Here is a 20713-nt window from a genome sequence, read left to right on the forward strand (position 1 = left end):
ACTACATTCTATTCTGTGGTGGGCTGCATTATACTATATGAGGGGGGCTGCATTATACCCTATGAGGGTGCTACATTATATTCTATGGTGGGGACTGCGTTATACCTGAGGGGGTTGCATTATATTTTGTGGGGTGCTGCATTATATTCTATGAGAGGGGACTGCATTATATTTTATGAGGGGGGCTACATTATATTCTGTGAGGGGTCTACCCCAACCTTTGCTACATAATTAAGATGTGAACTACCTTAAATAATACCCTGATATTAGCGCTTTTTACCGCACAATTGGTGTTCTTGTATCTATTTCTATGTAGCTACATAGTGGGCCCCAAGAATGATTTTCTCTGGTAGACCCAAGGTGCTCCAGTCCAACGCTGACCCTGCTCAGTAAGCTGAATTCGGACTGTAAGATGGACCCCCAATTGATGCATTAATTTTTTTCCCTATTTTTCTTCTGAAAATTTAGGGTGCGTCTTAGGGTCTGATAATCCGGAAAATACGGTACTTGAATCACCACGTACAGACCCAAGGCAGCATCTTATTTATTTAACAACCTACCCAGCTCATTGTTATATACATTTGTGATTGAGGAGAACATCACATTTGCATGTAGTTGAAAAGTGGGGCCTTGGAGTTGGTTACTGTGGGTCTTGGCACCCTAGACCGAATGCCTGCACCTCACCATACAAATACCTTAAAAATGAATCCAACAGATTCCAAAGACTAATTAATAGGGAGTCCTATTGGATCTTTAAGCTTTCCATACTCAAACCCAATGGTTTGAACAAGTATTGGAGAATTGGAGAACATAGAATTGGTGAACATTTAACAAGGAGTTTTTTTTCCCATACCGGGGTATCGAATAGGATTTAAAATCACATTATAATATTATTAGGCTGTAATATTTTTAGTGCAGGTTATTTTTTAGATGTATATTAATCATGTTGAATAGGTCCGCTCTTCATTAATGGGAGTGTGCATAAGTATTTTGTATGGATACTTGCCCGAGGAAGGAGCTAGACGAGCTCTGAAACCCGTAGAATTAAATAAAAAAAAAACTTTTATAGTACATTTGGTATCATCATAATCCTTACTGGCAGCGCTATACCCAGCCACTCTCTCTTTTCTCCGAGTTACACTTTCACCATCAGGTTTTATATATTTTTTTCATTTGTCTGTTGTGATCCGCACAAGGTGCGCTTTCTCTTTCCTTTCCTCTACATTACCGCTAGTAGTAACACACTACACTGTGATGGCACGCAAGGTCCCCTTTCTCACTCCTGCACATGTACAGGTCTGTTTCAAGTTCACCAGTGACCAATTGGATGATCCAGAGAAGACATGAGAGAAGCTCATGTGGTCATATGAGACCAAAATAGAACTTTTTGGTATCAACTCCACTCAAGCATGGTGGAGAAACATCATACTTTGGCGGTGCTTTTCTGCAAAGGGGACAGGATGACTGCACCGTATTGAAGGGAGGATGGATGGGGTCTTGTATTGTGATATTTTGGCCAACAAACTCCCTCCCTTAGTAAGAGCATTGAAGATGGGTCATGACAGGGTCTTCCAGTATGACACTGACCGGAAAAACACAGTTGGGACAACTAAGGAGTGGCTCTGTAAGGAGCATTTCAAGGTCCTGGAGGGGCCTAGCCAGTGTCCAGACCTGAACCCAATAGAAAATCTTTGGAGGGAGCTGACACTCAATATTGTCCAGCGACAGCCCCAAAACCTGAAAGATCTGGAGAAGATCTGTATGGAGGAGTGGGCCAAAATCCGATCTGTGTGGAGCAGTGGGCCAAAGTCCCTGCTGCAGTGTGTGCAGACTTGGTCAAGAACTACAGGAAACGTCTGACCTCTGTGATTTCTGTACCAAATATTAAGTTCTGTTTTTCTATTGTATCAAATACATGTCGTCTTCTCTTATCCTTATTAAGTTGTGGAAGGAATGCAGCATTGCTGTATCAAAGGAGGAAAGGTCAAAAACAAAAAGGAACAGGGGTAATTGCGGTCCTCTCGTATCTAGTCCTATAATTAACCCCTTTGAAGAGATAAGGGGGGGAATATGTTGGATGGACGCAAGTGACTGTTGACAGAGCGCAGCGGAGTGCGGTCAGGATTCTCTGCTGCAGGCGGCTGACGAGTGCATGACTGCAAGTATCCGACTGGAATACAAGCAGTCATGTGCCATCTAGATGTGCGCGGCCGGACACGGCATGGAAATCGCACACCTGCAATCACGTGAGCGCCTATGGTTTAGAAATGTCCAATCTATAAAAATATAAAGTAAATTAATCAGATCGGTAAATAGCATGATGAGAAAAGGAAAGCAAACACCAGAATTACGTTTTTTTGGTTGCAGCAGCATTGCAATAAAATGCAATAACAGGAGATCAATAAAATGCAATAATGGGGGATCAAAACATCGAATCTACCCCAAAATCGTATCAGTAAAAAACATCAGCTCAGGGTGCAAAAGATTAGCCCTCACACTGCACTAGAGCCCCCCCAAAAATTAAAATGGTACAGGTCTTGAAAGATGGCGTCAAAAGGAATTTTTATTTTTTTTCGAATTTTTTTTTCTTTTAAAAAACATATCCTATACATTGACATGTGACATGGCATGCCGTGGTGGCGGGTGACAGGGTCCAGCTGCACTGTGTCAGAGTCCTTAGTGCCCGTAGAGCGTGCAGCTATGCCAGAGTCCATAGTGCTCGTAGAGCATGCAGCCATGCCAGAGTCCATAGCGCTCGTAGAGCGTGCAGCCATGCCAGAGTCCATAGCGCTCGTAGAGCGTGCAGCCATGCCAGAGTCCATAGCGCTTGTAGAGCAGAAGGCCATGCCAGGGTCCTGCTGCATCGTGGAGGTGGTGGTGGAGGAGGTCCAAGCAGGAGCAGCGGTTGTCATGGTGGTGGCGGTGGTATGTCCAACTGCACTCGGCATGGTGGTGCTGTAGTGGTGTCCGGCTGTGGAAGGAATTGAGGTGGCCGTGCAGTGGGATGCAGCAGAGGTCGGCATTGAGGACAATCGTGACAGTGAAGGCACAGGTGGATATGCCCCCACTGTCTGCTGGAAATACCGACTCTGCTGCATAGCCTGTACGTAAGCAGCATTGCAGGCCTGCATGACACTCAGCTGGAGATCAGGAGTAAGGTGTTCCGAAATGCCCTGCTCAATTTGATTAAAAAAATGATGTGCTGGCCTCTGGAGGTCGGCTTTCACTTGATCAAGGCTTTTCCTGACCCCCTGGATATGTGCATTTAAGAGGTTATGTGAAATATCCATTCGGTCACCCAAAGCCTTGATCGCGTCGTGTAAAACCGAGCTCAAGTGCAAAAACTTGGCCATGAGTGACCTGTCCGATGCCCTCTGCCGCTGCTGGGAGGAGCCCAAAAAAAGTGGAAGAGGACTGTGAAAGGGGAAGACCTGATGGACCAGCTGCCTGGTCTCCAGTTAGTGTGGAAGGCCCACTTGCTGCAGCGCTGCTGGATGGCTGGGATGGGTCCGTGGCTGTCAGATGAAGGACCGCTCCAGAACCTGGGCCGACAGTCGTGCTGTATGTGCTGTGAAAAAAGGAAAAAGAAAATTGTTATCAAAAATTTACCAGACGCAATATCCTGTGGAATAAAATTGCAGATTATGGCAATACAATACAACCTAATACATGTGATAAATACTTACGTTCTCTGGGCAAGGACCGGTCTTAAAAATGACAGAACGCGATGGTATTTGTATCGTCTGATCCTTGCTCCTGAACCACTGGGAACACGGCTCTCTTGACACAGGTCCTTGTTGAAGCGGTCCTTCATCGAACGCCAACGTGTTTTGACTTTGGATACTGTTTAAAAAAAATTGTGGTAAGAAAAAGGAATTTTGGCCGTGCTCACACAACTGTGTGTGATGAGAGAAACTCCTGAGAGTTTCTTTCATCACACACAGTCGAGTGAGCAAGGCCAAGGTCTCTGCTGCTTCACACTGCAGTGCAATACTTACCAAATGCAGCTCGGACCCATGTCGGGGTGTTGTCCCAGCCATCCCACATCGCTTGGGCCACCTCATTCCATAACCGCCGGACCGTGGTGTTGTTCGAGTGCAGTGGATCCCCGGTGTCCCACAATGGGACTCGCTCCTGGACCAGGGAAATAAGGAGGTCATTCTCTATCAGATCATCCTCCCGTTGTGAAACCTAAAAATTAAAAAAAGTCATTAAAGTTTGCTCAATTACATAAGGAAAAGAAAGAAAAAAGATGCTGAGAAATGGCATGAATAGGAAAGTCAACATACTAAAGGATTCCAGAAGGAAAAAGTAAAGAAATACGAGTGGAAAGAAAGGAAGATTCACGAATATTACACTGAGGACAGTCAGCCTTGTATACGTACCCGCTTCCGTCTTTCCACCGGACCTTGACTCCGCTGCTCCTGCCCTGTCTCTGCCGCAGTAGAAGAGCTCTAAAAAAAAGAAAAAATTGTCACATGTGTCGATGTGACAGTGAATACTTACCAATCTGACGAGGCAAATACTCACCTCACTGACATGCTCCACTTCCGATTGTCCTGGACGAAACTCCTCACCAGATGAAGAATCTGAAGAAGACATTCTGATGCATGTAAAAAGAAAGAAATGGCAGAAATTAGGACATATAGAGACATAAAATAGAAAATAAAGCCATTGGCTAGGATATACTCACATTGTTCAGGGTCTTGTTTTCCTCCAAGATGAAGTCTGTGTCTCGTCTGCTTCAGAGTCTGGTGAGAAGTGACGTGCTTTATCACCTTGATGGTGGGGGGGTGGGGGGTGGCTTATCAGTGTCTAGACATGGTTATCTCAATTGAAACGCATGCGTTCAAAAAGGCAACCAAATGCATGTGCTTAAAAACGTATTTGTGGCAAATAGACGCCTCTAGAAGTTACTACATGTTGCATTTACGCGCCAAGCCGCAAACGACTAAATGACGCATGCGTCGTCAAACGCGGCCAAACGCGAACAAAAAAAACGCATGCGTTTTTAATGTTAAAGATAGAAAAACACGACACATGCGTTTATATGTGGTACAAACGCTGCGGCCACAACCACAAATGTGAAACCAGCCAAATGCTACGTTCACATTTGCGTTGTTGGGCGTTACGTCGGCGACACATCGGCGACGCAACGCACAACGAATGCAAAACGCATGCAAAACGCATTGTTTTGTGACGCATGCGTCCTTTTTTTGCATGATTTTGGACGCACAAAAATTGCAACTTGCTGCGTCCTCTGCGCCCTGATGCGTGCGGCAAAAAAGACGCATGCGTCACAAAACGCAAGACAACGCATGTCCGTGCGCCCCCATGTTAAATATAGGGGCGCATGACGCATGCATCGCCGCGGCTGCGCCCGACGCTGAACTGCACAACGCTAATGTGAACGTAGCCTAATACCACTAGGGAGCGCTGCTAACACAGAACATACACATCACAAGCGTGTAACACCAATAGAGGGCGCTGTATACAACTGCACATTCACATCAAAAGTGCAATACCAATAGAGGGCGCTTCTCACAACACAGAACATACACATCACAGGTATGTAATACCAATAGAGGGCGCTGCATACATGTCACAGGTATGTACTACAACAAACATTGTGAGGAATAGAATCCAGCTCTGAAATAATTCCACAAATTTTATGAAAAAAACTGCTTTAAAAGATTGGACGTTTTTCTCTGCAGTGGCCAAGAATGTGTGCAACCTTACTTGTTTTGAGACCATAGCTTGTCCTTACTCATAATTGTAATATCTAGGCACACGATGTTGGCTTCTGGAAGTGACAACAGGAGAAATCCCCTCTTACATGAATTAATATGCATAAGACCAACAATAACTATATATATATATATATATATATATATAATATTATTATTATTATTATTATTATTATACATTTTTATAGCGCCATTTATTCCATGGCGCTTTACATGTGAATACGGGGCAAATATAGACAAATACATTAAACATGAGCAGATAACAAGGCACACGAGTACATAAGGAGGGAGGACCCTGCCCGCGAGGGCTCAGTCTGCAGGGGGTGGGTGAGGATACACTAGGAGAGGGAAGAGTTGGCTGTGCGGCTGTTCAGTAGGTTGAGGATCACTGCAGGCTGTAGGCTTGTCGGAAGAGATGAGTCTTCAGGTTCTTTTTGAAGGTTTCTATGGTAGGCGCAAGTCTGATGTGTTGGGGTAGAGAGTTCCAGAGTATGGGGGAAGCACGGGAGAAGTCTTGGATGCGGTTATGGGAAGAAGAGATGAGAGGGGAGTAGAGAAGGAGGTCTTGGGAGGATCGGAGGTCGCGTGTAGGTAGGTACCGGGAGACCATGTCACAGATGTATGGAGGAGACAGGTTGTGGATGGCTTTGTATGTCAGTGTGAGGGTTTTGAACTGGAGTCTCTGGGCGATAGGAAGCCAGTGAAGGGCTTGACACAGGGGAGAGGCTGGGGAATAGCGGGGGGACAGGTGGATTAGTCGGGCAGCAGAGTGTAGGATGGATTGGAGTGGTGCCAGAGTGCTAGAGGGGAGTCCAGAGAGTAGGAGGTTGCAGTAGTCGAGGCGGGAGATGATAAGGGCATGCACTAGCGTTTTTGCAGTGTTGCGGTCAAGGAAAGCACTGATCCGGGAAATATTTTTGAGTTTGAGACGACAGGAGGAGGCAAGGGCTTGGATATGTGGCTTGAAAGAGAGGGCAGAGTCGAGGATCACCCCGAGGCACCGGGCGTGTGGGACTGGGGATAGTGAGCAGCCATTGACATTGATGGATAGGTCTGGTGGAGGGGTAGAGTGAGATGGGGGAAAGATGATGAATTCTGTTTTGTCCATGTTCAGTTGTAGAAAGCGAGCAGAAAAGAAGGCTGAAATGGCAGACAGACAGTGCGGGATTTTGGTAAGCAAGGAGGAGAGGTCAGGTCCGGAGAGGTAGATCTGCGTGTCGTCAGCGTAGAGATGGTACTGCATACCGTGGGATTCTATGAGCTGTCCCAGGCCGAAAGTGTAGATGGAGAAGAGTAGGGGTCCTAGAACAGAGCCTTGAGGAACACCGACTGACAAGGGGCGAAGTGAGGAGGTGGTGTGGGGGAGGGAGACACTGAATGTTCGGTCTGTCAGATATGACGAGATCCAGGAAAGGGCCAAGTCTGTGATGCCAAGGGATGAGAGGATTTGTAGCAAAAGGGAGTGGTCTACAGTGTCAAAGGCAGAAGACAAGTCCAGGAGAAGGAGGACAGAGTAGTGTCGCTTGCTCCTGGCAGTTAGTAGGTCATTGGTGACTTTAGTTAGGGCAGTTTCAGTTGAGTGATGGGAACGGAAGCCTGATTGTAACCGATCAAAGAGGGAGCAGGAGGAGAAGTGGGAGGACAGTTCAAGATGGACGTGTTGCTCCAGCAATTTGGAGGCATAAGGGAGAAGAGATATTGGGCGATAGCTAGACACAGAGGATGGGTCGAGGGAGGGCTTTTTGAGGATGGGTGTGATCTTGGCATGCTTGAAGGATGAGGGAAAGACACCTGTTGTGAGTGAGAGGTTGAAGAGGTGCGTTAGGGTTGGGATGAAGACCGTGGAAAGGTTAGGGATGAGGTGGGATGGGAGCGGGTCAAGCGTGCAGGTGGTGAGGTGTGATCTTGACAGGAGGGTGGAGAGCTGATCTTCTGTCATGGTGGAGAAGCTGGTTTTGGAGGAGCAGGGTTGAGCAGCTAAGAGGGGCAGTGGGCGCTGTGGGCCAAAGCTTTCTCTGATCGTATCGATCTTCTGTTTAAAGAAAGAGGCGAAGTCATCAGCAGAAATGAGGGGGGAGGGAGGAGGTGCGGGGGGACGGAGTAGAGAATTGAAAGTGTTGAAAAGCTGTTTAGGGTTGTGGGACAGGGAGGATATGAGGGATGAGAAGTAAGTTTGTTTTGCGGCAGTGAGCGCAGACTTGAAGCTGGCGAGGGACTGCTTGTATGCAGTGAAGTGGTCGGCAGAGTGGGATCGCTTCCATCTCCGCTCAGCAATCCTGGAAGCCCGTCTCAATTCTTTGGTCAGGCTGGTCAGCCAGGGCTGCCTGTTAATTGTACGAGTTTTACTATGCATGAGTGGGGCGGCCGAATCGAGTGTTGTTGTTATTGTGGTGTTATAAAAAGTGGCAGCAGCATCTGTGTCATGAAGGGAAGCTATGTCTGTGAGAGGGAGAAGGGACTCAGAGAGTGATTGTAAGTTGAGATGTTTGAGATTTCTGCGAGGGTGAGTGAGTTTGTGGAGTGGGGGTTGCACACTAGGAGAGGAGAGGGACGAGAATGTCAGTAGGTTGTGGTCAGACAGGGGGAGGGGTGTGTTAGTGAGGTTAGTAAGGGAGCAGAGGCGGGTGAAGATGAGGTCCAGCGTGTGGCCATCTTTGTGAGTGGCCTCAGAGGACCATTGAGTGAGGCCAAAGGAGGCAGTCAGTGATAAAAGTTTAGAGGTAGCTGAGGTGAAAGTGTCAATGGGGACATTGAAATCACCCATGATGATAGTGGGGATGTCAACAGAGAGGAAATGAAGTAGCCAGGTGGTGAAGTGGTCGAGAAAGGTGGAGATGGCTAGTTCTGGGGGGCGGTAGATGACAGCCAGCTGGAGGTTGGAGGGGGAATAGATGCGGACAGAGTGCACCTCAAACGAGGGAAGAGTAGCGGAGGGTGGTAGCGGGATTGGAGTGAAGGAGCAGGTGTCGGACAGGAGCAAGCCAACTCCTCCACCGCGTTTGTTGCTGGGGCGAGGGGTGTGAGAGAGGTGGAATCCGCCATAGGAGAGCGCAGCTGGAGAGGCCGAGTCAGAGGGGGTGAGCCAGGTTTCAGTGAGGCCGAGGAAGGAGAGTTTGTTGGTGATGAAGAGGTCATGGATAAATGGCAGTTTGTTGCAGATGGAGCGTGCGTTCCATAGTGCTCCAAGTAGGGGGAGCGGGGGCTGGATGAATGGGTATGAGGTTCTCGTGGTTGGGAAAACGTGCGGAGGATCGTGGCAGGGGGTTAGAAACGAGTGTGGGGATGAATTGGGGAGGGCCGGGATTTGGGGATATGTCACCAGCAATGAGGAGTAACAGACAGATCATTAGAAGGTGGGAGCAGGATAGGACATGATATGGCCGTGTGTGTCTGGATAAAAAGGATTGTATGTGGAGGAACAGTTCTGAGGGGAAGGTGAGATGGCTGGGGAGTATGGAGGAAGAAATGACTAGTTCCTTACTAGGAGGAGGGATTGCAGGAGATTGTAAGAAGGAAAGTAGTATGGGGGTGAAAGAGAAAAGAAACCGAAACATTGTAGTGGTTGGTGTTCTGTTACCTTCCAGTCAATTCCAGTCCAATTCAGTCTAATTCAGAATCATAATTAAAAAGATGGAAGTTAAAAGATGATTTGCAGCATACTGAGTCTATAGCAGACTCCTGCATGTGAATATATCCCCAGTTAAGGGCAATCAGGTGTGAATGAGGGGGTGGCTGGGTATGGGAGACCAGATGTAGAGAGTTAAGCAAAGGTCATAAAGTGAGGGAGGGGTAAGACTGACCACTCAAAGAGATGCCAGGATCACACAATGAGAGACATGAAAACAGGTCGTGGAAACAAGCTCATAGGTGAGAAAGCATACTAAAAGGATTATATGTGCTGCACCAAGACACTCAGATCCAGGGGAAGCATAGAAAAGCCAGTGCAATATACAGAGACACTCAGAAGCCAGGGAGAGCTGGGTAAAGTCAGTGCATACCATGGAAAATCAATGCAGTATACAGAGATATTCTGGAGCCAGGGAGAGCTGGGTAAAGTCAGTGCATACCATGGAAAATCAATGCAGTATACAGAGATATTCTGGAGCCAGGGAGAGCTGGGTAAAGTCAGTGCATACCATGGAAAATCAATGCAGTATACAGAGATATTCTGGAGCCAGGGAGAGCTGGGTAAAGTCAGTGCATACCATGGAAAATCAATGCAGTATACAGAGATATTCTGGAGCCAGGGAGAGCTGGGTAAAGTCAGTGCATACCTGTGGGAAGAGGAGAACAGCTCGATTAGATGGTGCAGATGATGATAATATTGTAGTAGTGATGAGTAGCCAAATGCATATATATGTACATATATATATATATATATATATATATATATATATATATAATGAAAAGGAAATGAAATGAATTATATCTAAAAGAAATACATAACATACATTGCAGTTCATCTATGATTTGATATTCTACATCACGTATTAGTGGTGAAACACTCTGTTTTATCTAATTATTTGCAGAGTCCACATTTATTATAGACCTTTAAACCTTTACCAGGAAGGATGGTTCATGTTGTTTGTGAATGAGTCGGAGAAATTATATTCTGAATGTTTTAGCTTTTCTTGCTGATCTATAATATTTTGGATAGAATCTTAGGCTACTTTCACACATCAGGTTTTTTTTGTTTAAGGCACAATCCGGCAAGTTTTGAAAAAAAGTATCCTTTTTCTTTGTCATAGAGTTGTATTAGTGCCGGCCGGAGTGCGCCTGATGGGCAGACGTTTCATCCATTATTTTCCGGATCCGTTCCAATAGTCGTTTTCGGCAGACGGAGAAAACATCCATAGGAACGTTTTTTTGACCGGCGAAAAAAGCACACAGTGACAGAGCTGGCCAAAAATGTGTGAAACGGAGATGTGAAATGATGAATTCGGCCTCCGGATCCAGTTTTCCAAGCTTTTCCCATGCAAATCATGCACATTATTTAGGCTACTGTCACACCTCAGGTTTTCAGTGTCAGGCTAAATGCGGCAAATTTTTAAAAAACCAGATCAGGCGAATGTTGCCGCTGGATCAGGTTTTTTTCCCATCCATAGACTTGTATTAGTGCCGGATTGCACCGGATGACATTGCGTTTCGTCCTGTTTTTGACGGAAATCTGCTGCTTCCGGTTTCTGGAAAAAACATCCATTGCAATGTTTTTTGTCTCCGGCGAAAAAGCCGGAAGCGCCGAATCCAGTGCTTCCGGCTGCTTGCTAGAATGGAAGCCTATGGGAGCTGGAAGGTGCCGGATCCGGAAAAAGGCGGATCTGGCGGCCTGATCCGGTTTTTTAAACTGAGCATGCTCCAAATTTTTTTCTATCCAATGATCTAGATAGGCTAGCCAGATCCGTCCAAAAAAAAACCAAATCCGTCGTATCAGTTTTCACAATCTGCGCTGGATCCAGTTTTTACAACATTCTTCGGAGCCTGAGTCCATCTGCACATGTTGCAGATTCCGCTGCTTTATTTTCCGCAGCGGATTTGATAAATCGCAGTGCCAAAAGTACTGCGGATTTTATCACGGTTTTTTGTGCGGTTTCCACTGCGGTTTTAGACACCTGCGGGTTTCTATAATGGGGCAGGTGTAAAAGTAAAACCTCTGCGGATTCCGCACAAAGAATTTACATGGTGTGCAAAATAAACTGCTGCGTTTCCGCGCGTTTTTTTCCGCAGCATGTGCACTGCGGATTTTGTTTTCCATAGGTTAACATTCAACTGTAAACCGCATGGAAAACTGCTGCGGATCCGCAGCGTCAAATCCGCTGCGGATGAAACCGCAATGTGTGAACATAGCCTGACACTGAAAACCTGATGTGTGAAAGTAGCAATACCAATAGAGGGCGCTGCTTACAACACAAGCACATACACATTACAGGTGCGAAATACCAATAGAGGGCGCTGCTTACAACACAAGCACATACACTTTACAGGTGCGTAATACCAATAGAGGGCGCTGCTTACAACACAAGCACATACACATTACAGGTGCGTAATACCAATAGAGGGCGCTGCTTACAACACAAGCACATACACTTTACAGGTGCGTAATACCAATAGAGGGCGCTGCTTACAACACAAGCACATACACTTTACAGGTGCGTAATACCAATAGAGGGCGCTGCTTACAACACAAGCACATACACATTACAGGTGCGTAATACCAATAGAGGGCGCTGCTTACAACACAAGCACAAATACACAGGTACCTAATACCAATAGAGGGCGCTGCTTACAACACAAGCACATACACATTACGGGTGTGTAAGGCTACATTTGCGTTGTTGGGCGTTGCGTCAGCGACGCATCGGCGACGCAACACACAATGCATGCAAAACGCATGCAAAACGCATTGTTTTGTGACGCATGCGTCATTTTTTTGCATGATTTTGAACGCACAAAAAATGCAACTTGATGCGTCCTCTACGCCCTGATGTGTGCGGCAAAAAAGACGCATGCATCACAAAACGCAAGACAACTTATGTCCAAGCGTCCCCATGTTAAATATAGGGGTACATGGCGCATGCGTCGCCGCGGCAGCGCCCGACACAGCCCGGCAGAACGCAAATGTGAACGTAGCCTATCTAACTAACTAACTACTAGAGCTAGGAGGTGGCCCCCCCCAAAAAAAAAAAGTGTTCGGCGCATTATTTGATTTGGCGCACGGTGTGTGTTGCCGGCGGCGAAATACACAATTAACCAAACCTTATTGGGGGCAAAAAACATGATTATTTATTTTAACAAAACAAACCAAAAGTATGTGTTAAAGGGGCCCACTGGGACTCTTTCGCCCAGGGACAATGAAAACCTGGAGCCGGCCCTGTTTGGGTCAGTACCAGATCCCACACCAAAGATGGAGACACAACATGTGCTGTACTAGTACAGTGAATGTCGTGAAACATCAGTAGAAAAAGTCACACTGCCCCACAATGCAGCTGACAACCAAACATGTTGATTACTGTCTTAGCACAGTGTATTTTAGTTAGAGAGAGAGAACGTCATTTGAAGCAGCAAAATAGCAATGGATGAGGTTTTAGAGATGAATATATTTTCTGAATAAATTAACAAATATTTGAATATTATTAAAAATGTTGTGATGCTACGGAAGTCTCCGTAATGTAAGTTGGCATTACAGAAGGCATGGAAGTAAAAGTTTAGAAACATCTTTAGAAGATATAGACGCTTTCTTTTACATCCGTCGTCGTCGTCGCCGCTGCTGCTCAAGATCAAGTGTAGTATCTGTTCTTATCAGTTTAATATCTGATACGTCCCCCATGTGGGGACCATATATTAAATGGCTTTTTGGAACAGGGAGCTGGAAATGGAGCTTGCTCAGTCCACTCCACGCATTGACCCGCTATTGCAGTCTCTCCGGGAACAGTGCACTCCTTCTCTGATCCGGTTTCTAAAAACAGATTGAATGGAAATTAGTCAGCACAGCAAGTTGTCTTGGAACCCTAGATGGGAATTTATTTCAGGGTTGTTAAGGAAGCACATTTCACATGCCGCTGGCTGCCAAATGTAGCATGCTGCTCGATTTCACTTGCCTAATTGCAACATTTTGTGTGCCTTGCTTTCACCTCTGTATGTATGTATGTATGTATGTATGTATGTATGTATGTATGTATGTATGTATGTATGTCAAGCATTGCATTGCATTCAATAGGCAATCAATCAATCAATCAGGCAATCAATTTTCAGTCTTTCCTGGTTGCTGCCACAGGTGTGTTAAGATGTAGGCCTGAATTAGGCCTTTCTTACAGTGTAGCAAATATACTGTGCCATCTACAGAATTAGGCCCCTGCCTGCTGTCAGCACTTGGTATTTAAATTGAAGCATCCAATGAGTAGTTCTGCCATACATACCACATTTGTGACCACCGATCATGAATTCTTTTGGAAGACATTGTTTACCTCTTGTGGACCACCGACTTTGAAATGCGGTGTATGATAGGTATTTGAAAAAAAGGAAAACTGGTGTCTGTGCTGATCTCGAATCTGCTAGTCTTGTGTCTTGTAGATACACCTGTGTGAGGAGTATTCTAATGCTTTTGACCAACCAGGTGCGCTGCCTGCAGTCGATAGAATCTTAGCACGGAACCTTCACCTGCAGTCACAATGGGGATGGTGGGTGTGTCAAAGTGGGCAGAGTTATGCAGATTCAAAACGCGTTGGGCGCAGCTTCAACGAGCACACACAGACACACACAGCCAAACAACCGACCAAAACCCAAGCACACCCGAACTGTCATTGAGAATGCATCCAGAGTTTCTGAAAATGTCTTCCTTGCGGCAATCTTTGGCTCGGTCTCCACAATGGGTGTCGGTTGTAGGCCTGGGTGCGTCTGAAATGGCCAACCATTTCAGGCCATCGCTTCTCGGCCTCCTATGGCTAAGATCAAGTGTAGTATCTGTTCTTATCAGTTTAATATCTGATACGTCCCCCATGTGGGGACCATATATTAAATGGCTTTTTGGAACAGGGAGCTGGAAATGGAGCTTGCTCAGTCCACTCCACGCATTGACCCGCTATTGCAGTCTCTCCGGGAACAGTGCACTCCTTCTCTGATCCGGTTTCTAAAAACAGATTGAATGGAAATTAGTCAGCACAGCAAGTTGTCTTGGAACCCTAGATGGGAATTTATTTCAGGGTTGTTAAGGAAGCACATTTCACATGCCGCTGGCTGCCAAATGTAGCATGCTGCTCGATTTCACTTGCCTAATTGCAACATTTTGTGTGCCTTGCTTTCACCTCTGTATGTATGTATGTATGTATGTATGTATGTATGTATGTATGTATGTATGTATGTATGTCAAGCATTGCATTGCATTCAATAGGCAATCAATCAATCAATCAGGCAATCAATTTTCAGTCTTTCCTGGTTGCTGCCACAGGTGTGTTAAGATGTAGGCCTGAATTAGGCCTTTCTTACAGTGTAGCAAATATACTGTGCCATCTACAGAATTAGGCCCCTGCCTGCTGTCAGCACTTGGTATTTAAATTGAAGCATCCAATGAGTAGTTCTGCCATACATACCACATTTGTGACCACCGATCATGAATTCTTTTGGAAGACATTGTTTACCTCTTGTGGACCACCGACTTTGAAATGCGGTGTATGATAGGTATTTGAAAAAAAGGAAAACTGGTGTCTGTGCTGATCTCGAATCTGCTAGTCTTGTGTCTTGTAGATACACCTGTGTGAGGAGTATTCTAATGCTTTTGACCAACCAGGTGCGCTGCCTGCAGTCGATAGAATCTTAGCACGGAACCTTCACCTGCAGTCACAATGGGGATGGTGGGTGTGTCAAAGTGGGCAGAGTTATGCAGATTCAAAACGCGTTGGGCGCAGCTTCAACGAGCACACACAGACACACACAGCCAAACAACCGACCAAAACCCAAGCACACCCGAACTGTCATTGAGAATGCATCCAGAGTTTCTGAAAATGTCTTCCTTGCGGCAATCTTTGGCTCGGTCTCCACAATGGGTGTCGGTTGTAGGCCTGGGTGCGTCTGAAATGGCCAACCATTTCAGGCCATCGCTTCTCGGCCTCCTATGGCTAAGATCAAGTGTAGTATCTGTTCTTATCAGTTTAATATCTGATACGTCCCCCATGTGGGGACCATATATTAAATGGCTTTTTGGAACAGGGAGCTGGAAATGGAGCTTGCTCAGTCCACTCCACGCATTGACCCGCTATTGCAGTCTCTCCGGGAACAGTGCACTCCTTCTCTGATCCGGTTTCTAAAAACAGATTGAATGGAAATTAGTCAGCACAGCAAGTTGTCTTGGAACCCTAGATGGGAATTTATTTCAGGGTTGTTAAGGAAGCACATTTCACATGCCGCTGGCTGCCAAATGTAGCATGCTGCTCGATTTCACTTGCCTAATTGCAACATTTTGTGTGCCTTGCTTTCACCTCTGTATGTATGTATGTATGTATGTATGTATGTATGTATGTATGTATGTATGTATGTATGTCAAGCATTGCATTGCATTCAATAGGCAATCAATCAATCAATCAGGCAATCAATTTTCAGTCTTTCCTGGTTGCTGCCACAGGTGTGTTAAGATGTAGGCCTGAATTAGGCCTTTCTTACAGTGTAGCAAATATACTGTGCCATCTACAGAATTAGGCCCCTGCCTGCTGTCAGCACTTGGTATTTAAATTGAAGCATCCAATGAGTAGTTCTGCCATACATACCACATTTGTGACCACCGATCATGAATTCTTTTGGAAGACATTGTTTACCTCTTGTGGACCACCGACTTTGAAATGCGGTGTATGATAGGTATTTGAAAAAAAGGAAAACTGGTGTCTGTGCTGATCTCGAATCTGCTAGTCTTGTGTCTTGTAGATACACCTGTGTGAGGAGTATTCTAATGCTTTTGACCAACCAGGTGCGCTGCCTGCAGTCGATAGAATCTTAGCACGGAACCTTCACCTGCAGTCACAATGGGGATGGTGGGTGTGTCAAAGTGGGCAGAGTTATGCAGATTCAAAACGCGTTGGGCGCAGCTTCAACGAGCACACACAGACACACACAGCCAAACAACCGACCAAAACCCAAGCACACCCGAACTGTCATTGAGAATGCATCCAGAGTTTCTGAAAATGTCTTCCTTGCGGCAATCTTTGGCTCGGTCTCCACAATGGGTGTCGGTTGTAGGCCTGGGTGCGTCTGAAATGGCCAACCATTTCAGGCCATCGCTTCTCGGCCTCCTATGGCTAAGATCAAGTGTAGTATCTGTTCTTATCAGTTTAATATCTGATACGTCCCCCATGTGGGGACCATATATTAAATGGCTTTTTGGAACAGGGAGCTGGAAATGGAGCTTGCTCAGTCCACTCCACGCATTGACCCGCTATTGCAGTCTCTCCGGGAACAGTGCACTCCTTCTCTGATCCGGTTTCTAAAAACAGATTGAATGGAAATTAGTCAGCACAGCAAGTTGTCTTGGAACCCTAGATGGGAATTTATTTCAGGGTTGTTAAGGAAGCACATTTCACATGCCGCTGGCTGCCAAATGTAGCATGCTGCTCGATTTCACTTGCCTAATTGCAACATTTTGTGTGCCTTGCTTTCACCTCTGTATGTATGTATGTATGTATGTATGTATGTATGTATGTATGTATGTATGTATGTATGTCAAGCATTGCATTGCATTCAATAGGCAATCAATCAATCAATCAGGCAATCAATTTTCAGTCTTTCCTGGTTGCTGCCACAGGTGTGTTAAGATGTAGGCCTGAATTAGGCCTTTCTTACAGTGTAGCAAATATACTGTGCCATCTACAGAATTAGGCCCCTGCCTGCTGTCAGCACTTGGTATTTAAATTGAAGCATCCAATGAGTAGTTCTGCCATACATACCACATTTGTGACCACCGATCATGAATTCTTTTGGAAGACATTGTTTACCTCTTGTGGACCACCGACTTTGAAATGCGGTGTATGATAGGTATTTGAAAAAAAGGAAAACTGGTGTCTGTGCTGATCTCGAATCTGCTAGTCTTGTGTCTTGTAGATACACCTGTGTGAGGAGTATTCTAATGCTTTTGACCAACCAGGTGCGCTGCCTGCAGTCGATAGAATCTTAGCACGGAACCTTCACCTGCAGTCACAATGGGGATGGTGGGTGTGTCAAAGTGGGCAGAGTTATGCAGATTCAAAACGCGTTGGGCGCAGCTTCAACGAGCACACACAGACACACACAGCCAAACAACCGACCAAAACCCAAGCACACCCGAACTGTCATTGAGAATGCATCCAGAGTTTCTGAAAATGTCTTCCTTGCGGCAATCTTTGGCTCGGTCTCCACAATGGGTGTCGGTTGTAGGCCTGGGTGCGTCTGAAATGGCCAACCATTTCAGGCCATCGCTTCTCGGCCTCCTATGGCTAAGATCAAGTGTAGTATCTGTTCTTATCAGTTTAATATCTGATACGTCCCCCATGTGGGGACCATATATTAAATGGCTTTTTGGAACAGGGAGCTGGAAATGGAGCTTGCTCAGTCCACTCCACGCATTGACCCGCTATTGCAGTCTCTCCGGGAACAGTGCACTCCTTCTCTGATCCGGTTTCTAAAAACAGATTGAATGGAAATTAGTCAGCACAGCAAGTTGTCTTGGAACCCTAGATGGGAATTTATTTCAGGGTTGTTAAGGAAGCACATTTCACATGCCGCTGGCTGCCAAATGTAGCATGCTGCTCGATTTCACTTGCCTAATTGCAACATTTTGTGTGCCTTGCTTTCACCTCTGTATGTATGTATGTATGTATGTATGTATGTATGTATGTATGTATGTATGTATGTATGTCAAGCATTGCATTGCATTCAATAGGCAATCAATCAATCAATCAGGCAATCAATTTTCAGTCTTTCCTGGTTGCTGCCACAGGTGTGTTAAGATGTAGGCCTGAATTAGGCCTTTCTTACAGTGTAGCAAATATACTGTGCCATCTACAGAATTAGGCCCCTGCCTGCTGTCAGCACTTGGTATTTAAATTGAAGCATCCAATGAGTAGTTCTGCCATACATACCACATTTGTGACCACCGATCATGAATTCTTTTGGAAGACATTGTTTACCTCTTGTGGACCACCGACTTTGAAATGCGGTGTATGATAGGTATTTGAAAAAAAGGAAAACTGGTGTCTGTGCTGATCTCGAATCTGCTAGTCTTGTGTCTTGTAGATACACCTGTGTGAGGAGTATTCTAATGCTTTTGACCAACCAGGTGCGCTGCCTGCAGTCGATAGAATCTTAGCACGGAACCTTCACCTGCAGTCACAATGGGGATGGTGGGTGTGTCAAAGTGGGCAGAGTTATGCAGATTCAAAACGCGTTGGGCGCAGCTTCAACGAGCACACACAGACACACACAGCCAAACAACCGACCAAAACCCAAGCACACCCGAACTGTCATTGAGAATGCATCCAGAGTTTCTGAAAATGTCTTCCTTGCGGCAATCTTTGGCTCGGTCTCCACAATGGGTGTCGGTTGTAGGCCTGGGTGCGTCTGAAATGGCCAACCATTTCAGGCCATCGCTTCTCGGCCTCCTATGGCTAAGATCAAGTGTAGTATCTGTTCTTATCAGTTTAATATCTGATACGTCCCCCATGTGGGGACCATATATTAAATGGCTTTTTGGAACAGGGAGCTGGAAATGGAGCTTGCTCAGTCCACTCCACGCATTGACCCGCTATTGCAGTCTCTCCGGGAACAGTGCACTCCTTCTCTGATCCGGTTTCTAAAAACAGATTGAATGGAAATTAGTCAGCACAGCAAGTTGTCTTGGAACCCTAGATGGGAATTTATTTCAGGGTTGTTAAGGAAGCACATTTCACATGCCGCTGGCTGCCAAATGTAGCATGCTGCTCGATTTCACTTGCCTAATTGCAACATTTTGTGTGCCTTGCTTTCACCTCTGTATGTATGTATGTATGTATGTATGTATGTATGTATGTATGTATGTATGTATGTATGTCAAGCATTGCATTGCATTCAATAGGCAATCAATCAATCAATCAGGCAATCAATTTTCAGTCTTTCCTGGTTGCTGCCACAGGTGTGTTAAGATGTAGGCCTGAATTAGGCCTTTCTTACAGTGTAGCAAATATACTGTGCCATCTACAGAATTAGGCCCCTGCCTGCTGTCAGCACTTGGTATTTAAATTGAAGCATCCAATGAGTAGTTCTGCCATACATACCACATTTGTGACCACCGATCATGAATTCTTTTGGAAGACATTGTTTACCTCTTGTGGACCACCGACTTTGAAATGCGGTGTATGATAGGTATTTGAAAAAAAGGAAAACTGGTGTCTGTGCTGATCTCGAATCTGCTAGTCTTGTGTCTTGTAGATACACCTGTGTGAGGAGTATTCTAATGCTTTTGACCAACCAGGTGCGCTGCCTGCAGTCGATAGAATCTTAGCACGGAACCTTCACCTGCAGTCACAATGGGGATGGTGGGTGTGTCAAAGTGGGCAGAGTTATGCAGATTCAAAACGCGTTGGGCGCAGCTTCAACGAGCACACACAGACACACACAGCCAAACAACCGACCAAAACCCAAGCACACCCGAACTGTCATTGAGAATGCATCCAGAGTTTCTGAAAATGTCTTCCTTGCGGCAATCTTTGGCTCGGTCTCCACAATGGGTGTCGGTTGTAGGCCTGGGTGCGTCTGAAATGGCCAACCATTTCAGGCCATCGCTTCTCGGCCTCCTATGGCTAAGATCAAGTGTAGTATCTGTTCTTATCAGTTTAATATCTGATACGTCCCCCATGTGGGGACCATATATTAAATGGCTTTTTGGAACAGGGAGCTGGAAATGGAGCTTGCTCAGTCCACTCCACGCATTGACCCGCTATTGCAGTCTCTCCGGGAACAGTGCACTCCTTCTCTGATCCGGTTTCTAAAAACAGATTGAATGGAAATTAGTCAGCACAGCAAGTTGTCTTGGAACCCTAGATGGGAATTTATTTCAGGGTTGTTAAGGAAGCACATTTCACATGCCGCTGGCTGCCAAATGTAGCATGCTGCTCGATTTCACTTGCCTAATTGCAACATTTTGTGTGCCTTGCTTTCACCTCTGTATGTATGTATGTATGTATGTATGTATGTATGTATGTATGTATGTATGTATGTATGTCAAGCATTGCATTGCATTCAATAGGCAATCAATCAATCAATCAGGCAATCAATTTTCAGTCTTTCCTGGTTGCTGCCACAGGTGTGTTAAGATGTAGGCCTGAATTAGGCCTTTCTTACAGTGTAGCAAATATACTGTGCCATCTACAGAATTAGGCCCCTGCCTGCTGTCAGCACTTGGTATTTAAATTGAAGCATCCAATGAGTAGTTCTGCCATACATACCACATTTGTGACCACCGATCATGAATTCTTTTG

At 45.6% G+C, this 20713-nt stretch overlaps 7 non-coding genes across 7 annotated transcripts; all 7 read left to right on the top strand.

Annotated features, from left to right (window-relative positions):
- Positions 1-12986: 12986 nt before the first annotated feature.
- LOC138673299 (U2 spliceosomal RNA) lies at positions 12987-13186 on the top strand. The gene has a single exon (XR_011319951.1). It is a non-coding gene; the product is annotated as a U2 spliceosomal RNA (small nuclear RNA).
- Positions 13187-14163: 977 nt separating this feature from the next.
- Positions 14164-14356, top strand: LOC138673278 (U2 spliceosomal RNA). The gene has a single exon (XR_011319931.1). It is a non-coding gene; the product is annotated as a U2 spliceosomal RNA (small nuclear RNA).
- A 977-nt stretch (positions 14357-15333) lies between these two features.
- LOC138673279 (U2 spliceosomal RNA) lies at positions 15334-15526 on the top strand. Its single transcript, XR_011319932.1, has one exon. It is a non-coding gene; the product is annotated as a U2 spliceosomal RNA (small nuclear RNA).
- A 977-nt stretch (positions 15527-16503) lies between these two features.
- Positions 16504-16696, top strand: LOC138673280 (U2 spliceosomal RNA). The gene has a single exon (XR_011319933.1). It is a non-coding gene; the product is annotated as a U2 spliceosomal RNA (small nuclear RNA).
- A 977-nt stretch (positions 16697-17673) lies between these two features.
- On the top strand, positions 17674-17866 carry LOC138673281 (U2 spliceosomal RNA). Its single transcript, XR_011319934.1, has one exon. It is a non-coding gene; the product is annotated as a U2 spliceosomal RNA (small nuclear RNA).
- A 977-nt stretch (positions 17867-18843) lies between these two features.
- Positions 18844-19036, top strand: LOC138673282 (U2 spliceosomal RNA). The gene has a single exon (XR_011319935.1). It is a non-coding gene; the product is annotated as a U2 spliceosomal RNA (small nuclear RNA).
- A 977-nt stretch (positions 19037-20013) lies between these two features.
- LOC138673283 (U2 spliceosomal RNA) lies at positions 20014-20206 on the top strand. The gene has a single exon (XR_011319936.1). It is a non-coding gene; the product is annotated as a U2 spliceosomal RNA (small nuclear RNA).
- The last annotated feature ends 507 nt before the right edge of the window (positions 20207-20713 follow it).

This window comes from Ranitomeya imitator, chromosome 3 (genome assembly GCF_032444005.1).
Source record: "Ranitomeya imitator isolate aRanImi1 chromosome 3, aRanImi1.pri, whole genome shotgun sequence".
NCBI lineage: Eukaryota > Metazoa > Chordata > Amphibia > Anura > Dendrobatidae > Ranitomeya > Ranitomeya imitator.